This window comes from Capra hircus, chromosome 8 (genome assembly GCF_001704415.2).
Source record: "Capra hircus breed San Clemente chromosome 8, ASM170441v1, whole genome shotgun sequence".
Taxonomy (NCBI): Eukaryota; Metazoa; Chordata; class Mammalia; order Artiodactyla; family Bovidae; genus Capra; species Capra hircus.
The window spans coordinates 161,770-180,182 of NC_030815.1; the positions used below are offsets into that span (position 1 = coordinate 161,770).

Sequence of the window (18,413 nt, forward strand, 5' to 3'; positions counted from 1 at the left end):
TCTGTCTTTGTGCCAGTACCATACTGTCTTGATGACTGTGGCTTTGTAGTAGAGCCTGAAGTCAGGCAAGTTGATTCCTCCAGTTCCATTCTTCTTTCTCAAGATTGCTTTGGCTATTCGAGGTTTTTTGTATTTCCATACAAATCTTGAAATTATTTGTTCTAGTTCTGTGAAAAATGTGGCTGGTAGCTTGATAGGGATTGCATTGAATTTGTAAATTGCTTTGGGTAATATACTCATTTTCACTATATTGATTCTTCCAATCCATGAACATGGTATATTTCTCCATCTATTAGTGTCCTCTTTGATTTCTTTCATCAGTGTTTTATAGTTTTCTATGTATAGGTCTTTAGTTTCTTTAGGTAGATATATTCCTAAGTATTTTATTCTTTTCGTTGCAATGGTGAATGGAATTGTTTCCTTAATTTCTTTTTCTACTTTCTCATTATTCGTGTATAGGAATGCAAGGGATTTCTGTGTGTTGATTTTATATCCTGCAACTTTACTATATTCATTGATTAAAGATCTAAATGTAAGATCAGAAACTATAAAACTCCTAGAGGAGAACATAGGCAAAACACTCTGACATAAATCACAGCAGGATCCTCTATGATCCACCTCCCAGAATTCTGGAAATAAAAGCAAAAATAAACAAATGGGATCTAATTAAAATTAAAAGCTTCTGTACAACAAAGGAAAATATAAGCAAGGTGAAAAGACAGCCTTCTGAATGGGAGAAAATAATAGCAAATGAAACAACTGACAAACAACTAATCTCAAAAATATACAAGCAACTTCTGCAGCTCAATTCCAGAAAAATAAACGACCCAGTCAAAAAATGGGCCAAAGAACTAAATAGACATTTCTCCAAAGAAGACATACGGATGGCTAACAAACACATGAAAAGATGCTCAACATCACTCATTATTAGAGAAATGCAAATCAAAACCACAATGAGGTACCACTTCACACCAGTCAGAATGGCTGCGATCCAAAAATCTGCAAGCAATAAATGCTGGAGAGGGTGTGGAGAAAAGGGAACCCTCCTACACTGTTGGTGGGAATGCAAACTAGTACAGCCACTATGGAGAACAGTGTGGAGATTCCTTAAAAAATTGCAAATAGAACTACCTTATGACCCAGCAATCCCACTTCTGGGCATACACACCGAGGAAACCAGAATTGAAAGAGACACATGTACCCCAATGTTCATCGCAGCACTGTTTATAATAGCCAGGACATGGAAACAACCTAGATGTCCATCAGCAGATGAATGGATAAGAAAGCTGTGGTACATATACACAATGGAGTATTACTCAGCCGTTAAAAAGAATTCATTTGAATTAGTTCTGATGAGATGGATGAAACTGGAGCCAATTATACAGAGTGAAGTAAGCCAGAAAGAAAAACACCAGTACAGTATACTAACACATATATATAGAATTTAGGAAGATGGCAATGACGACCCTGTATGCAAGACAGGAAAAAAGACACAGATGTGTATACCGGACTTTTGGACTCAGAGGGAGAGTGAGAGGGTGGGATGATTTGGGAGAATGGGAATTCTAACATGTATACTGTCATGTAAGAATTGAATCGCCAGTCCATGTCTGACGTAGGGTGCAGCTTGCTTGGGGCTGGTGCATGGGGATGACCCAGAGAGATGTTGTGGGGAGGGAGGTGGGAGGGGGGTTCATGTTTGGGAACGCATGTAAGAATTAAAGATTTTAAAATTTAAAAAAAATAAAAAATTTAAAAAATAAAAAAATAAAAATGAAAAAAAAAGTTATTTTGTTGTTGTTGTTGTTTTAGAGGTTGGAAAATTAAACTTGGCTTTAAGAATGTCCTTTTATAAAGATGTTAATTTATTTTTTGAAGCAATTCAGTGGCATCAGCAGTCTTGAATCATATTTTTGTTGCTTGATTACTACTTTTCTATAATAAAAGGTAATTCATTTTTCTGAATAAGTTTCAGGAAAAAATAGAAGCATAGCCAAAAATAAGAAAGCATAATAACTTTTTTCCATGATAGAATATGCTCATTAAATAAAATTTAAGAAATAGGGGGAATTATGTATATACATATGATAAATGGTGTTCTAAATATGGCTTTTTAGCTTAACAAAAGGATATGTACATATGATTACGATTTGGTTTGCTTAAAAATATGCTTAATCCATGCTGTATATAATTGCATTTTATTCATTTCTATAACTCCTTGATTTTCCTCTGTGTGAAATTATCACAATTACATATAATTCTAGTTTGATAAAGATTTGACATTATGAGTGATGTAAAATGAGCATTCTCAGATGCATCCCTTGTCACACATGTGTACACATTTCTCCTGGTACATGGTTAAGAGTAAGATTTTCTTCATGAAGGCAGGCTGTGTGCTAATATGGTGTACAATTCACATACCAGCACCAGGCAAGAGCTTTCATTACTCCACATCTTTTATGTACGTGATAGGGTGAGTCTTTTTATTTATTTCATCCTTGTAATGAATGCATCACAGATTTCACTTGGTTTTAATTTGCATTTACTGGTTGCTAATGAGTTATTAGCATATTCAAAAGCAGAGACATTACTTTGGCGACTAAGGTCCGTCTAGTCAAGGCTATGGTTTTTCCTGTGGTCATGTATGGATGTGAGAGCTGGACTGTGAAGAAGGCTGAGCACCAAAGAATTGATGGTTTTGAACTGTGTTGTTGGAGAAGACTCTTGAAAGTCCCTTGGACTGCAAGGAGATCCAGCCAGTTCATTCTGAAGGAGATCAGCCCTGGGATTTCTTTGGAAGGAATGATGCTAAAGCTCAAGTATTTTGGCCACCTCATGCGAAGAGCTGACTCATTGGAAAAGACTCTGATGCTGGGAGGGATTGGGGGCAGGAGGAGAAGGGGATGACCTAGGATGAGATTGCTGGATGGCATCACTGACTCGATGGACATGAGTCTGAGTGAACTCTGGGAGTTGGTGATGGACAGGGAGGCCTGGCGTGCTGCAATTCACGGGGTTGCAAAGAGTCGGACACAACTGAGCGACTGAACTGAACTGAATGAGTTATTTTCTTCTTTTTTCTTGGCATTTAGATTATCCTGTCTTGTGAAATGCACCTTTAAGTCTATTGTCAATTTTTCTCCTGAATTTTTGATGCTTTTGATTTAGAGCACTCCTTTAACTATAGCATATTTAAAATTTTTATATTGAAAATTTTCACTCTGCATAGCAGTATTTCTTAGTCCAGGAAGTTCAACTGATTGATGTCAACTGATTGATTATGACTAATAATTTTATGAAAAATACTCTTCTAGCATGAAGAAAACGTCATGAAGTTAATAAACATTATCCTGGTAAAGACTCATTGTTATGCATTTTTACTTAAGTTTACAAATTTTCTGAGATTACATTTTAAAATAAAATTTTGTAAAGTGAGTGTCAACTCTCCTTTTTTTGCATCTTTATATATATTTAAATTAATATAATTCATTAAAAGACCATCTTTTCTACATTTTCTGCAGTATGAAATTTTGCTTATTCAAGTATGCCCATGTTCTATAGTTATTCAACAAGTATTTTCTAAAACTTTCCATATGCAGTAATCTTTGCTAGCTGAAATCTTTTGGTTTTAAGTAAGTTATAAAAATACAGAGGGAGACAAATTACAATATACATTATGAATTTTGAATAAAAATATCGGGAGGCCAATTGATAGACGAAATATACTATATTGTTTTAGTACTTTGGCCACCTGATACAGAGAGCCAACTCAATGTAAAAGACCCTGATGCTAGTAAAGACGAAGGCAAAAAGGAGGAGACAGCAGAGGATGAGACGGTTGGATATTAACAGTGTCACTGACTCAATGGACATGAATCTGAGCAAATTCAGAGAGACAGTGGAGGACTGAGGAGCCTGGCATGCTGTGGTCCATGAAGATACAGAGTTGGACATGACTTACCAACTGAACAACAACAACAAATCAAATAAGTAGTGAATTTTTACTGACAGAGACTACTCCATTAAATATGAGACCAGCGAAAAAATTAATTTCTTATAAATACAAACACTAGGGAGATAATCCTGATATCAGAAAGTCAAGCATAAAATGGCAGGATAATGAGGATAATCAACTTATATTAATGTAGGAAGCAAAATTCCAAATAATGTCTGATTAAGACACTGTAGAACTAAGTGGGGAAAAGATCACTAGCTCAAAGCAGTGGATAAGATGTTAAACATTAAGGCAGTCATTTTCTCAAAGCTGTCATGACATCCTTATTCCTCAGAGTATATATCATGGGATTAAACATCAGGGTAGCACAGTATAGAAAGGAGAAAAAAAATCTTTCCTGTAAAAATGTTGGAATCGTGTCATAAATACGTAATGGTTCTGGGTCCACAAAATAAAGGCTCAACTATGGTGTTTCTCAGGTGGCACTAATGGTAAAGAACCTACCTGCCAATGCAGGAGACATAAGAGACACAGGTTTGATCCCTGTGTAGGGAAGATCCCCTGGAGAAGGGCACAGCAGCCCATTCCAGTGTTCTTGCCTGGAGATTCTCATGGACACAAGAGCCAGCTGGGCTATGGTCCACAGGGTAGCAGAGAGTCGGACACAACCGAAGCAACTTAATGCACACGCGTGGTGTGAGGTGAGCAGGTGGAGAAAACTTTGGCTTATTCCATTGCCAATGGCAACATAGGATGGAGAAGTGATTTTACTGTAGGAGCCAAGTGTCAACTGAAAAGGGATCATGACAAACGATTCACTAATAGTACAACTATAGAGACTGACATCTCATTCAGAAAAACATCACCACAGCCCAGCTTTAGTTAGATCCAAAAATGACAGAGGGGAAATCTGGCATGTTTGCCTTATCCTGGCTGTAACACCACTGATCCAAGAGCCAAGTGTCATCAGCTGAATACGAGCTCCTGGTTTATAAGTAGGGGAAGCTGCGGAAGTTACAGTTGGCCACATAGCAGTCACAGGCCATAACTGTCAACACCAGCTATTCTGTGTCCCCAAGAATACAAATAAAATACATCTTTGTAGTTCCTTTAAAAAAATATATGTGTATATATATACACACACTGACTGAAGGTTTATGGATATTCTAGAAAGAGTGACAGATACATAACAGATTTCCAAGAAGGAAAAGTTACTGAGGCAAAGATACATGGAAATTTGAGAGCCTGGTCAACTCTGTTTATGAGAATATTGACGTTGCTTCTCACCAGTATAATCACATTAAAAAGCAAATATTACAAAAAGAAACACTCAGATATTGGGAATACAGAAAAATCCCCAAAGAACTAATGTTATCACTGAAGTGAGATATGCTTCTGGGTTGTGTGTGTGTTTCATGTTCTCTCTGTGAAAAGAGTGAAGTCAGTCATTTTTCTATTTTTGTATAGCTATATATAAATATATATTTGTGGTTGTTGTTGTCCAGTCTTCCAACCGTGTCCAACTCTTCACATCCCTATGGACTGCAGCACTCCAGGCCACCCTGTTTCTCACCATCTTCTGTTGCCTAAGTTTATGTCCACTAAATCCATGATGCCATCCAGCCATCTCATCTTCTTTTTTTTTTAATATAAATTCATTTATTTTAATTGGAGGTTAATAACTTTACAATATTGTGTTGGTTTTGCCATACATCAACATGAATCTGCCACAGGCATACACATGTTCCCCATCCTGAATCCCCCTCCCTCCTCTTGATGCCCTCTTCTCCTTCTACCTTCAATCTTTCCCAGCATCAGGGTCTTTTCTAATGAGTCAGCTATTTAACTTTGGCTTCAGCATCAGTCCTTCCAATGAATATTGAAATATATATGTTTATATGATATATAATGTATATTATAATTATGCAATAGTGCCTATGTACATATATATCCATTTCATAATCTTAAATGTATCTCTATTTGTAACTATAATTAAAGCTATTTTAGTCCTTTTTTAAAATAAATGATCAAATATTATATATTCTGATTCTGTTTAGTTCATTAAAAATGTGTTATTTCTTTAAAATATCAAAGATTATTTGGCTGGTATTGACATTTCTCTGTTAGCTACTAAATATTCTGTAAAATATTGGGAGTCAATAAGAAAAGAAGAAATGCAGTAATTTTCTTCCATATGTAGTTATGTTCTGAATAAAATTTATTATTTTTGTGATATGTATATTATACTCTTTTTAATAAATCCATATTCCAAAAAAAAGTATAAATAAGTCAGACATTATCTGAACTCCTGTCACTGTAAAGCAGTCCTTTCTCTCTTCTAATACACATTCAGATATTGCTGGCACATATGCACACCAACTAGAAAGATGCACATGTGAACTGTTGTATGAATATATGGATGCTATGTCCCTTTGTTTTGCAAAAATAGAGTTATGTTTTATACATGTATTTATGTGCTTACTTACATGCCTGAAAAGCTTGGGATTTCCTCACTGGCGTGGCTCTAAAACATTGTCTTGAGAGACTGTGCAGCATCACATGGTAAACGGGCACCCGTGTCTACTATGCTCCGAATGAGAACAGCTTGCCTTTGCTTTGCTAGTGTTCTCTTTTGCAGTATCAAAAAGCTTTTAACAAACATTCTTGAACAAACACAATTAACCATCATTCTTGGGCAAATATTTTTATGAGTCTTCATTGATATAGTTTTTAAAGTAAAAAAAAATCTAATTTTTAAAATCACTGTTCCCAAAAGACACAGAATTTATTCCAGATGATTAGAATAAAAACACCTTAATAAAATGACTGCATACACAGTGTATTACTTTCCTAGATGTATTGTAAAAATTATCACAAATTGAGTGGTTTAAAGAATAAAAGTTAACTTTCTCACCTCTTTAAAAGCCAGCGTCCCAAATCACAGTGCTGGCAGGGTTTTCCTCCACAGACTCTAAAGGGATAGTCACTCCTTGCCTCTTTCAGCTTTCGGTGGTCCCTGACCTCCTTTGCTTCATGGCTGTGTCATGTGTCCCTCCCGGTTGCTTCCTCCATCTTCACATTATACTCTTCTATGTATTGCTGCATCCCTATTTTTAACTTAATCTCTCTTCCCCCCTTATAAGAACTAAGAACACTGATCATAGGATATAGTGCCCTTCCCTTAGATTAAGATAATCTTATTTCAAAGTCCTTAACTGAATTAAATCTGCAAAGGTTTTTATTTTCCTAATAAGTTCAGGTTTGCAGGTTGTAACCTGACATATATTTAGAGGATCAACATTCAACCCAATGCAGTTTATAGTTTAAATTCCTAATATTCCTTATACTAAGAAGACACTACAAAAGCAAAACATGAAGCTACAAGATGGAGGAAATGACGTCACTAGAAAACAGTCAGCACTGAAGTAACAAGGATCCTTTCCGGGTTTGTACTCTGAAAGGGATATGGACAGTTGCAAAACAGAGAAAGAAGGAAAAACTGCAAGAAAGCACTCAAATTCCCCTACTCCCACCAGCTTGGATGTGGTTGTTGTTTTCTCATCATCTAAATCCAGTCATTAAGTACAGAAAAGGACAGTGATTATGCCTTAAGGAATGGGAAGTTTCAAGCAAATTTCTTACAGGGCATGACCATAATCATTAGTTATATAGCAGTTAACTATCATTTTATTAATCAGGAAATCTCTTAACTCACTCTATCCTAGTGAGAGGAAAGATAAGTCTTCAAAATAGATCATTGCCATGGAGATAATGTGTACTTTGATAACCCAGAAACCCTTAACTCTTTGAAACTAAGGTCCTTTCACATAATCTGAGATGGCAGTGATGATACTAACTATCATTTTATAGGAACATAGAAATAAAATAGATATTTTCTGATGTATTTACATGAGAAACATAGAAACAAATAATTGCTTCTGTAAGTTCTGTAAGTCAAGTTGATAATTTACTTAGTTGTTTTCTCAATGCTACGGTGGTATATTTGTTCCTCAGAGTAAATATAATGGAATTCAATGTTGGGATCCAAACTGTATAGAAAAGAGATCAGCTTCCCAGTTTCTTCAGACTGACTTAGTTTGGGCTATAAATGGGTGGTAGAGGCTGTGCGGTAGAATAAGACCACCACTGTGAGGTGAGACTAGCAAGTGGAGAAGGCTTTAGCCCTTCCCGCTGGCAGATCACTTTTTCAGAAAGTTGGAGATGATTTTGCCATAGGAGACACCAATCAACAGAAATGGAACCACGATGAATACCACTGCAACTGCATAGACTGCTATCTCGTTCACAAATGTGTCCCCACAGCAAGCTTGAATACTGGGGGGAGGTCACAGAAAAAAATAATTAATTGTGGTAGACCCACAAAAGGGCAGAGAGGAAATCTGCCGTATTTGCCCCATTACAACAGGAACTCCACAGACACAGGCAGCAGTGACCAGCTGGACACAGACCTGGGGGCTCATGATCAGACCATAGTGAAGAGAGTTACAAATGGCCACATCGCAGTCATAGGCCATCACGGCCAGGAGGAGACACTCTAAACCTCCAAACAGAAGGACCAAACATGTTTGGGTAGCACAGGCAATGAAACAAATGTGCTCTTTCTGGCTCACTAGGTCTGTGAGCATTCTTGGGATAGTGACAGTTACATAACAGATTTCTGAAACGAAAAAGTGATTCAGGAAAAAAGCACATGGGGGTCTGGAGAGTAGGGTCAATTCTTGTTATCAGTACAATGACACTATTGCACATCAGGATGGTCAGGTAGAGGACTAAAAAATCCCCCAAAAAAATCCATTGGAAATTGGGAATATCAGAAAACCCGAAGAGGATAAATTCCATCATTGTAGTGATGTTTGATTTTTCAGTTCTTAATTTGTGCTCCATCTGTAGATATGGTAAATTCAATATGGTCAATTTATTAATGCTTTTCAGTAACGTTTCCCTTCTGTTAAATGAATTAGATGCATGAACTTATTTACATAATCCATGCAAGTATTGCTGCCTTTGCCTTGCTCAGTTCCTAAGAAATGAGATTTAAAACATCAGCAATGAATTGATGTGCAGTTAAACTCAATTAGAGATATAAAATCCTCATTTTCTTATACTTGGTTGTAGTTATACCAGAAGGCTTCCCTGGTATCTCGGAAGTGAAAAAAAAAAAAAAAAAGGCCTGAAATGCAGGAGATACCGGAGATGTAGGTTTGATCTGCGGACAAGGAAGATCCCTTGGAGGAGGGGATGGCAACCCACTCCAGTGTTCTTCCCTAGAAAATTCCACGGGGTATGGTCCATGGGATCACAAAGAGTCAGACATGACGGACGTGACTGAGCAGCAGCAGTAATGATACCAGAGACAATACGATGTGTGCATTTTTATTTAGAGCTGATTGTACAGGAATAGTATTAAATTATTTCACCCCTTTTAAAAGTGAAATTATATATGACACAGGCTTGCTATTGATTTTCTTTGGGTTCATCAATTTCTTTTTCTGTACCTATTGACTTATTCCATTTCCTTTCAATTCAAAGCTTTTCACTTAAAACTTTTGCTTAATTCTTATTCAAACATTTTAAGTCCTCCTATTTCTACTCCAATGAGGACTGACTTTCTTAAACTCATTCCTTGTTCCTGGGGGAACAGATACATGTAATAGTATTGTTCTCTACTGGGTATCTCACCCATCAGTTATGCTACATATGGAAAGTATGTCACATCATGGGATCCAATAACGTTCCCTATTAATACCCATTGTACACTGCATTACAAATACCAATTAACCTTTAACTCAGTCCATAGATATGACCCATTCTTCATGATAGTGGGGTTCCCTGATAGCTCAGTTGGTAAACAATCCACCTACAATGCAGGAGACCCTGGTTTGATTCCTGGGTTGGGAAGATCCACTAGAGAAGGGATAGGCTACCCACTCTAGTATTCGGGCCTGGAGAACTCTATGGACTGTCCATGTGGTCACAAAGAGTCAGACATGACTGAGTGATTTTCACTCTCATGATATTTTAATATAGTCTGTTCTTAACCTATGGAATTCTCTGATCCATTGTCATCTGCTTCTTTTACAACCAAATAAAATGCTTCCTATATAATCCCTTTGTAATTTTATCTAATAAATGTAACTTTATTTAAACCCTATGGTTGATTATTTTAGGAATGCAAATGGCAAAAGCATATGAATGGGACTAACACACACACACAGAGGCCTGTTATCTTGCTTCACTTCAAGTTCATGTAAGCAGATATCAGGCAGTCAACACTGTGTGACAATTTTCATAACACTTTATTAATGTTTGTTCTCTGTGTTTTCATATTTCATTAAATCTACTATGTCTGTTCCCAACTTCCAGCTCCACAAACTATTGTTTTGGCATTAATACTTTGATTTTTTAAAAAAATTGAGTCAACAAATGTTCTCTCTTATTTCTCTATTTCCACTAGAATTAGTTTTCAAAGTTACCTCAAGTGAAAGTTTTATTATAAATATTGTTATTATTATTGCTATTTCACTTATTTCTAATTTTATTTTATCATTAAAAAAAGTTAAGAAATACATTGGTTAATTTAACTAATTTTCAGATAAAGATCGCAGAATTTCATATTTTCCTGTTTTATCCTTTTTATCTTAAACCTCAAATTCAGAACTACTTTTAAATAAAACCATCTAACTTACCTTCATGGATTTACATGAAGTTATCTATGAGAATATAGATGTTTTGACCATGTAAATTTTTACAATTCTTTTGAATCAGGAAGCCACTGTCATTCTGGAGTATTCTTCAAAGATCAGCTGCTCTTATGTAGGAAGTAGTCATGCTCACCCTGAGGGACATTTTCTCTTGAGTATCAGTTTAGTTTCTAGAAGACTGCTTCTGTTCGGTAATCATCTGGGTTTATGTTTTAATACTACTTTTTCTGTAGATGATTTGTCCTCTGAAGCTCCTTCTTGGCATAAATGTTCCCCTCGGTGGGGGTGGGAAAATGACACGTAATTATCTAGTACCAATAGTACTTTCTGGAAAAAAAATTAAAACTTTCAATTTATTGCATTTCAGACCATTAGTAATTGCTGTGTTTTCCTTCCTTAATTTTATTCCCATAATTCATTCAGAGCTCATCTTTCACATCTTTAGAAAAGTGTGTCGCTTACTAATACACGAACGTGATGTGGTTGTTCTTTCCACTACACTGCGAGGAGGATTAGACCCCTTTTCAGAAGTAGAACACTGTTCCTAGATTAACTTTTGTGGAAATTAAAGCATGTTGTATATGCTAACAAAAATCTGGGTAGTTTTATTCATGTTAGGATATCTAGTTGGTCATCAATGTAGGTATCTAGGAGATTCAAAATGAAAGGCACTTTAAAAATAGCCTAGAGCCTGTTATGCAGAGTAAAGTAAGTCAGAAAGAGAAAGAGAGATATCCTTTATTAACACACACACACACACACATATTTTATATATATATATATATATATATATATATATATTCGAGAAAAATGATACTGAAAAACCTATTTGCAAGGCAGGAATATAGACACAGACATAGAGAACAGACTTGTGGACACAGCGAGGGAAGGAGAGGGCGGGACAAGCTGAAAGGTTAACACTAAGACATATACACCACCGCATGTAAAGCAGAGAGCTAGTGGGAAGTTTCTAAATATATAAAACAGGGAGCTCAGCCTGAAGCTCTGTGACAACCTGGGGGCGATGGGGTGGGGTGTGGGAGGGAGGTTAAAAACAGAGGAGATGTATGTACACCTATGACTGATTTACTTTGTTTAATGGCAGAACCAATGCAACACTGTAAAGCAATTATCCTCCAATTAATAATTTAAAAAAATTTAAACCCAATTGTTTAAGACAGGAAAAAAAAAAAAAAACCCAGGCAGGTTTGTAGGCAAAATTATCAGGAATGAGGTTACAAGGCTAATATCCACTTCTGCTCATAAGCACATTTTTTTCTTTCTGTTTAGAGATTCTTTGGCAATTTGAAACACTATTCGTGTTTATAAAATTGTGTTTCTTTTTTGTATTTTAAATTTGTTTCTCTTTATTACAGCATGTTCCTCATAAATTGGACTTATGTACTCTTTTTTAGAATTGATAGTGTATCCATGTCATTTAGTGTCATGTTTATAAATGAGAATTGCACTGATGATTTGTTTCAAATACGTTTTACTTACAGGATAGAGCAAATGGAATGTCCGTCACCCATCACCCATGTGATTAAACTGATATAATCCTTAAATCTATAGTTAGGATTGAGAATTGAATGTTTCTGTGTTCAATTCAATATCATCATCACCTGAAAACAAATCTACACTCTGGGATAATACCTCAAATATATCAGTGTAACAAAATAAATAAATATTTTACTATCGTATTACAGCACACGTTTGCAGTCAGTAATGAAGAAACCCTGGTTGTCTTCATCTAGGGGTCCCACTGTTCCTATTTCTTCTTTGTAGTTTCCTACTGGATCTTCAGCATGCAGAAACCTGAGATGCCAGACAGACGGAACAAAAGGAAACAAATACACTATTCAGAGCCTCTATATGTAATAAACACATCACTTCTACCCATATGTCACTGTAGAAACTAATTACCTGGTCCAATGTGGCTCTGAGAAGGTTAGGGAATGATGTTCACTGTATATCAATAAAACAGGCGTATTTGAAGAGCATAAAAGTCCTCACTTTTGGTCATTAAAAAAGGGTGCTATAGCATGCTGCAACATGCGTACCTTCAGACTGATGACTTAGCATGACACATAATAGAATAAGTAGTCATGGTAAATATTTATGCATATTAATTTGTTTTATAGATATATTTGAGCCTAACAACACAATGTCATTATTATTTTCATTAGGCTTTGATGCTTAAATTAGTAATAGTGCTGAGGCATAATTTACATAACATAAAGCATGACCTTTAAAATTCAGTGATTAGATGAGATCTACTTGAATTACAGCATTATATTAACATCTGCTGCACAACATAAATATATTTTAAACGATCATTACAGTGTCTAATGTTAATATCCATCACCACCCAAAGTTATACATTTTTTTCTTGTGATGTGAATTTTTAAAAATTTCTCTTAGCAACTTTCAAATATGCAAAATTATTTAACTATAGTCACCATAAAAGTAAAGTAAAGTCACTCAGTCGTGTCCGACTCTTTGTGACCCTGTGGACTGCAGCCCACCAGGCTCCTCAATCCATGGGATTCTCCAGGCAAGAATACTGGAGTGGGTTGCCATTTCCTTCTCCAGGGGATGTTCCCGACCCAGGGATCGAACCTGGTCTCCAGCATTGGAGGCAGACGCTTTAACCTCTGAGCCACCAGGAAAGCCCATAGTCACCATGCTCTATATTATGTTCTTGGGCACCAAAACCAGTGTGGATGGTGAGCAGCCATGAAATCAAAAGCCGTTTGTTTCTTGAAGGAAAAGCTATGACAAACCTAGAGTGGGTATTAAAAAGCAAAGGCATCACTTTGCTGACAAAGCTACTTATAGTTAAAGCTATGGTTCTTCCACTTGTCACGTATGGATATGAGAGTTAGAATATAAAGAAGGCCGAGTGCCGAAGAATGGCTGCTTTCAAACTGTGGTGTTGGAGAAGACTTTTGAGGGTCCCTTGAACAGGAAGGAAATCAAACTGGTTAATCCTAAAGGAAATCCACCCAGAATATTCACTGGGAGGATTGGTGCTGAAGCTGAAGCTTCAATACTTTGGTCACATCATGCGAAGAGCCAGCTCACTGACAAAAGGAGAAGGGAACGATGGAGGATGAGATGATATCACTGACTCAATGGACATGAGTTTGAACAAACTCCAGGAGATAGTGAAGGACAGGGAAGCCTGACATGCTGCAGTCCATGGGGTTGCAGAGTCACACGAGATTTAGCCACTGAACAACATCAACACTATGCTGTACATTGATTGGATTGCTATACATTTTAATAGTGGTCTTATAAATATGACTAAATTTAAATTTACTGCCTTGCTGTTTGTGTTTTGTTTCTCCTATACATATATTTTCTCTTATACATATATATTTTCACTGTTTTTTCTTATTATTTTTTTGTGATTTTAATATATTTTTAGTATTTATGTATCACTTAGACAGCATATTAAAAAGCAGAGACATTACTTTGCCAACAAAGGTCTGTCTAGTCAAAGCTATGGTTTTTCCAGTAGTCATGTATGAGTGTGAGAGCTGGACTATAGAGAAAGTTGAGCACTGAAGAATTTATGCTTTTGAACTGTGATGTTGGAGAAGATTCTTGAGGGTCCCTTGGACTGCAAGGAGATCCAACTAATTCATCCTAAAGGAAGTCAGTCCTGAATATTCATTGGAAGGACTGATGCTGAAGCTGAAACACTAATATTTTGGCCACCTGATGTGAAGAACTGACTCATTTGAAAAGACCCTGATGCTGGGAAAGATTGAGGGCAGGAGGAGAAGGGGACTACAGAGGATGAGATGGCTGGATGGCATCACCGACTCAATGGACATGAGTTTGAGTAAACTCCGGAAGTTGGTGATGGACAGGGAGGCCTGGCATGCTGCAGTCCATGGGGTCGCAAAGAGTTGGACACGACTGAGAGACTGAACTGAACCATTTTTTTAATCCAATGCTCCTTATTAATTTTTAGCTGTAACTGTAGAGTTTGCAAAATAAAATCTGCCTAATACAATCTCTCATTAAATAAATTATATAGTTTAATGTGCAAAATGTTGAGATTCTGAAAAGAAAATACTATTTGGACAATGTTATCTTTTGCTTTGTATTATTGCTTTACACTTACTCTTTTTAAATTAATTTTTATGGGAATACAGTTGATTTCCAATGTTATTTAGCTTCTGCTATATAGCAGAGTGAATCAGTCATACATAAACATAGTTTGACTCTTTTTAAGATTCTATTCCAATATAGATTATTGCAGAGTATTGAGAAGGGTTCCTGTGCTATACAGTAGGTTCTTAGTTAGTAAAGTCGCTCAGTCATCTCCAACTCTTTGCAACCCCATGGACTGTAGCCTACCAGGTTCTTCTGTCCATGGGATTTTCCAGGCAAGAATACTGGAATGGGTTGCCATTTCCTTCTCCACACACTAGGTTCTTACTAGCTATCTATTTAGACAGGTTAGTTTGTATATTTCAATCCCAATCTCTCAGTTTACCCCTCCCTTCTACTTTTCCCTCTTGATAACTTTAAGTTTGTTTGCAATGTGTGTGATTCTGTTTCTACTTTGTTTCAGTTCCAGTTCAGTTGCTCAGTCGTATTCGACTATTTGCAACCTCATGGACTGCAGCATGCCAGGCCTCCATGTCCATCACCAACTCCTGGAGTTTACTCAAACTCATTGATTTGGTGATGCCATCCAGCCATCTCATCCTCTGTAGTCCCCTTCTCCTCCTGCCCTCAATCTTTCCCAGCATGAGGGTCTCTTCAAATGAGTCAGCCGTTTGCATCAGGTGGCCAAAGTATTGGAGCTTCAGCTTCAGCATCAGTCCTTCCAATGAAAATTCAGGACTGATTTCTTTTAGGATGGACTAGTTGGATCTCCTTGAAGTCCAAGGGACTCTCAAGAGTCTTCTCCAACACCACAGTTCAAAAGCATCAATTCTTTGGCACTCAACTTTCTTTATATTCCAACTGTCACATCATACATGACTACTGAAAAAATCATAACTTTGACTAGATGCGCTTTTGTTGGCAAAGAACTGTCTTTGCTTTTTAGCCTGCTGTCTAGGTTGGTTATACTTTTCTTCCAAGAGTACGTCTCTTTTAATTCCATGGCTGCAGTCACCATCTGCAGTGATCTCGGGGCCAAAAAAAATCTGCTACTGTTTCCACTGTTTCCCCATCTATTTGCCATAAAGTGATGGAATCAGAAGCCATGATCTTGGCTTTCTGAATGTTGAGCTTTAAGCCAACTTTTTCACTCTCCTCTTTCACTTTCCTCAAGAGGCTCTTTAGTTCTTCTTCGCTTTCTGCCATAAGGGTGGTATCATCTGCATATCTGAGGTTATTGATATTCTTCCCGGCAACCTTAATTCCAGCTTGTGCTTGTTCCAGCCCAGTGTTTCTCATGATGTACTTTGCATATAAGCTAAATAAGCAGGGTGACAATATACAGCTTTGATGTACTCCTTTTCCTATTCCATGTCCAGTTCTAACTGTTGCTTCCTGACCTGCATACAGATATCTCAAGAGGCAGGTCAGGTGGTCAGGTATACCCATCTCTTTCAGAATATTCCACAGTTTGTTGTGATCCACACAGTAAAAGGCTTTGGCATAGTCAATAAAGCAGAAATAGATGTTTTTTTCTGGAATTCTCCTGCTTTTTGGATGATCCAATGGATGTTGGCATTTTGATTTCTGGTTCCTCTGCCTTTTCTAAAACCAGCTTGAACATCAGAAAGTTCATAGTTCATGTATTATTGAAGCCTGGCTTGGAGAATTTTGATCATTACTTTACTAGCATGTGAGATGAGTGCAATTGCGCAGTAGTTTGAGCATTCTTTGGCATTGAGTTTCTTTGGGATTGGAATGAAAACTGACCGTTTCCAGTCCTGTGGCCACTGAGGAGTTTTCCATATATGTTGGCATATTGAGTGCAGCACTTTCACAGCATCATCTTTTAGGATTTGAAATAGCTTAACTGAAATTCCATCACCTCCCCTAGCTTTGTTCGTGCTGATGCTTCCTAAGGCCCGCTTGACTTCGCATTCCAGAATGTCTGGCTCTACTTGAATGATCATGTCATCATGATAATCTGGGTGGTGGATATCTTTTTTTGTATAGTTCTTCTGTGTATTCTTGCCACCTTTTCTTAATATCTTCTGCCTCTCTTAGGTCCATATCATTTCTGTCCTTTATTGTGCCTATCTTTGCATGAAATGTTCCTTTGGTATCTCTAGCCTACCAGGCTCCTCCCTCCATGGGATTCTCCAGGCAAGAGTACTGGAATGGGTTGCCATTTCCTTCTCCATAAGAGAGAGATTTCTAGTCTTTCCCATTGTACTGTTTTCCTCTATCTCTTTGCACTGATCACTGAGTGAAAGGTTGTTGTGGAAAAGACGCTGGGATTCTTGGCCTCTGGAGGAGAATAATTCAATCCCGGGCCAGAGACGAGGCTTGATCACTCAGAGCTTTTGTGTAATAAAGTTTTATTAAAGTATAAAGGAGATAGAGAAAGCCTCTGACATAGGCATCAGAAGGGGGCAGAAAGAGCACCCCCTTGCTAGTGTTAGCAATGGAATTATATACTCTCTAGTTATTACAGTGAATCAAAAGAATGTCTGGAGGCTGTAAAGACCTCACTAGACCTACTCCCATAATTTACATTTTAAGATAACAGAATTAGCCAGAAGTTTTTTTCCAGAGACTGTCCTCAAGCAGGATACCTTGTTGGTATATAATTCTAAGGAATGTGGAGGGGGGGGAAACGTTTGTTCTTTCTTCCTCCTTGAGAACTCCAGACTCCTCTCTCCTCAATCTGCCTAGGAAATGACTCTTTCATTCCCCCCTTTTCTTTTAGGAAAATTATGTTGCCAAGGGAAAAGGGGTGTTGTTTTTGTTCCATAACTACTTCCTCTTGTTTAGGGGCATGGTCCCTAAATTGTTAAGGCAACATATTCTCCTAACCCTCATATTGAGGGTCTCTGATCCAGAGGCCCCAGGTAATAGTTGGAGGAGGCTGTGGCATTCGTAGGAGCTTGGACAACCATTTGTAACTTAAAAGCCTTCATGCAACTAGTTCAGTTCCTTTCAGTCGCTCAGTCGTGTCCGATTCTTTGCAACCCCATGAATCTCAGCACTCCAGGCCTCCCTGTCCATCACCAACTCCTGGAGTTCACTCAGATTCACATCCATCGAGTCAGTGATGCCATCCAGCCATCTCATCCTCTGTCATCCCCTTCTCCTCCTGTCCCCAATCCCTCCCAACATCAAAGTCTTTTCCAATGAGTCAACTCTTCGCATGAGGTGGCCAAAGTACTGGAGTTTCAGCTTTAGCATCATTCCTTCCAAAGAAATCTCAGGGCTTAAACTCTAACTACACAGTTACAGATGCAAGGCAAAATAGTCATAAAACAAGTCAAAATCAAAATTAAAAGTCATATTATGTCCATAGTCACATCAATCCATCTTAGGATTGTTAGATGTCATCAGGTTAAGAAGACAACTCTCTCAATGTCATCTGTGAAATCCTTGGATAGTGTACAGTAAAAGGTGGTTGATGAAGCAATTCCTCCTATTCCCATACTATTCCAGCCGTAATTCCCAGGCCAGTTAGTAGGGGTATAAACTGGATGGTTCTTTTTGACCACATACGTGCTGCCAAAGGTATGGTGAGAGTCTGGTTGTTAGGAACGATATTCATCTGCGGAGTGAGGAAAGGT

The 18,413-nt window shown here is 37.5% G+C and overlaps 1 pseudogene; it reads right to left on the minus strand.

Moving 5' to 3' along the window:
* Window positions 7,910-8,815, minus strand: LOC102190962 (annotated as a pseudogene).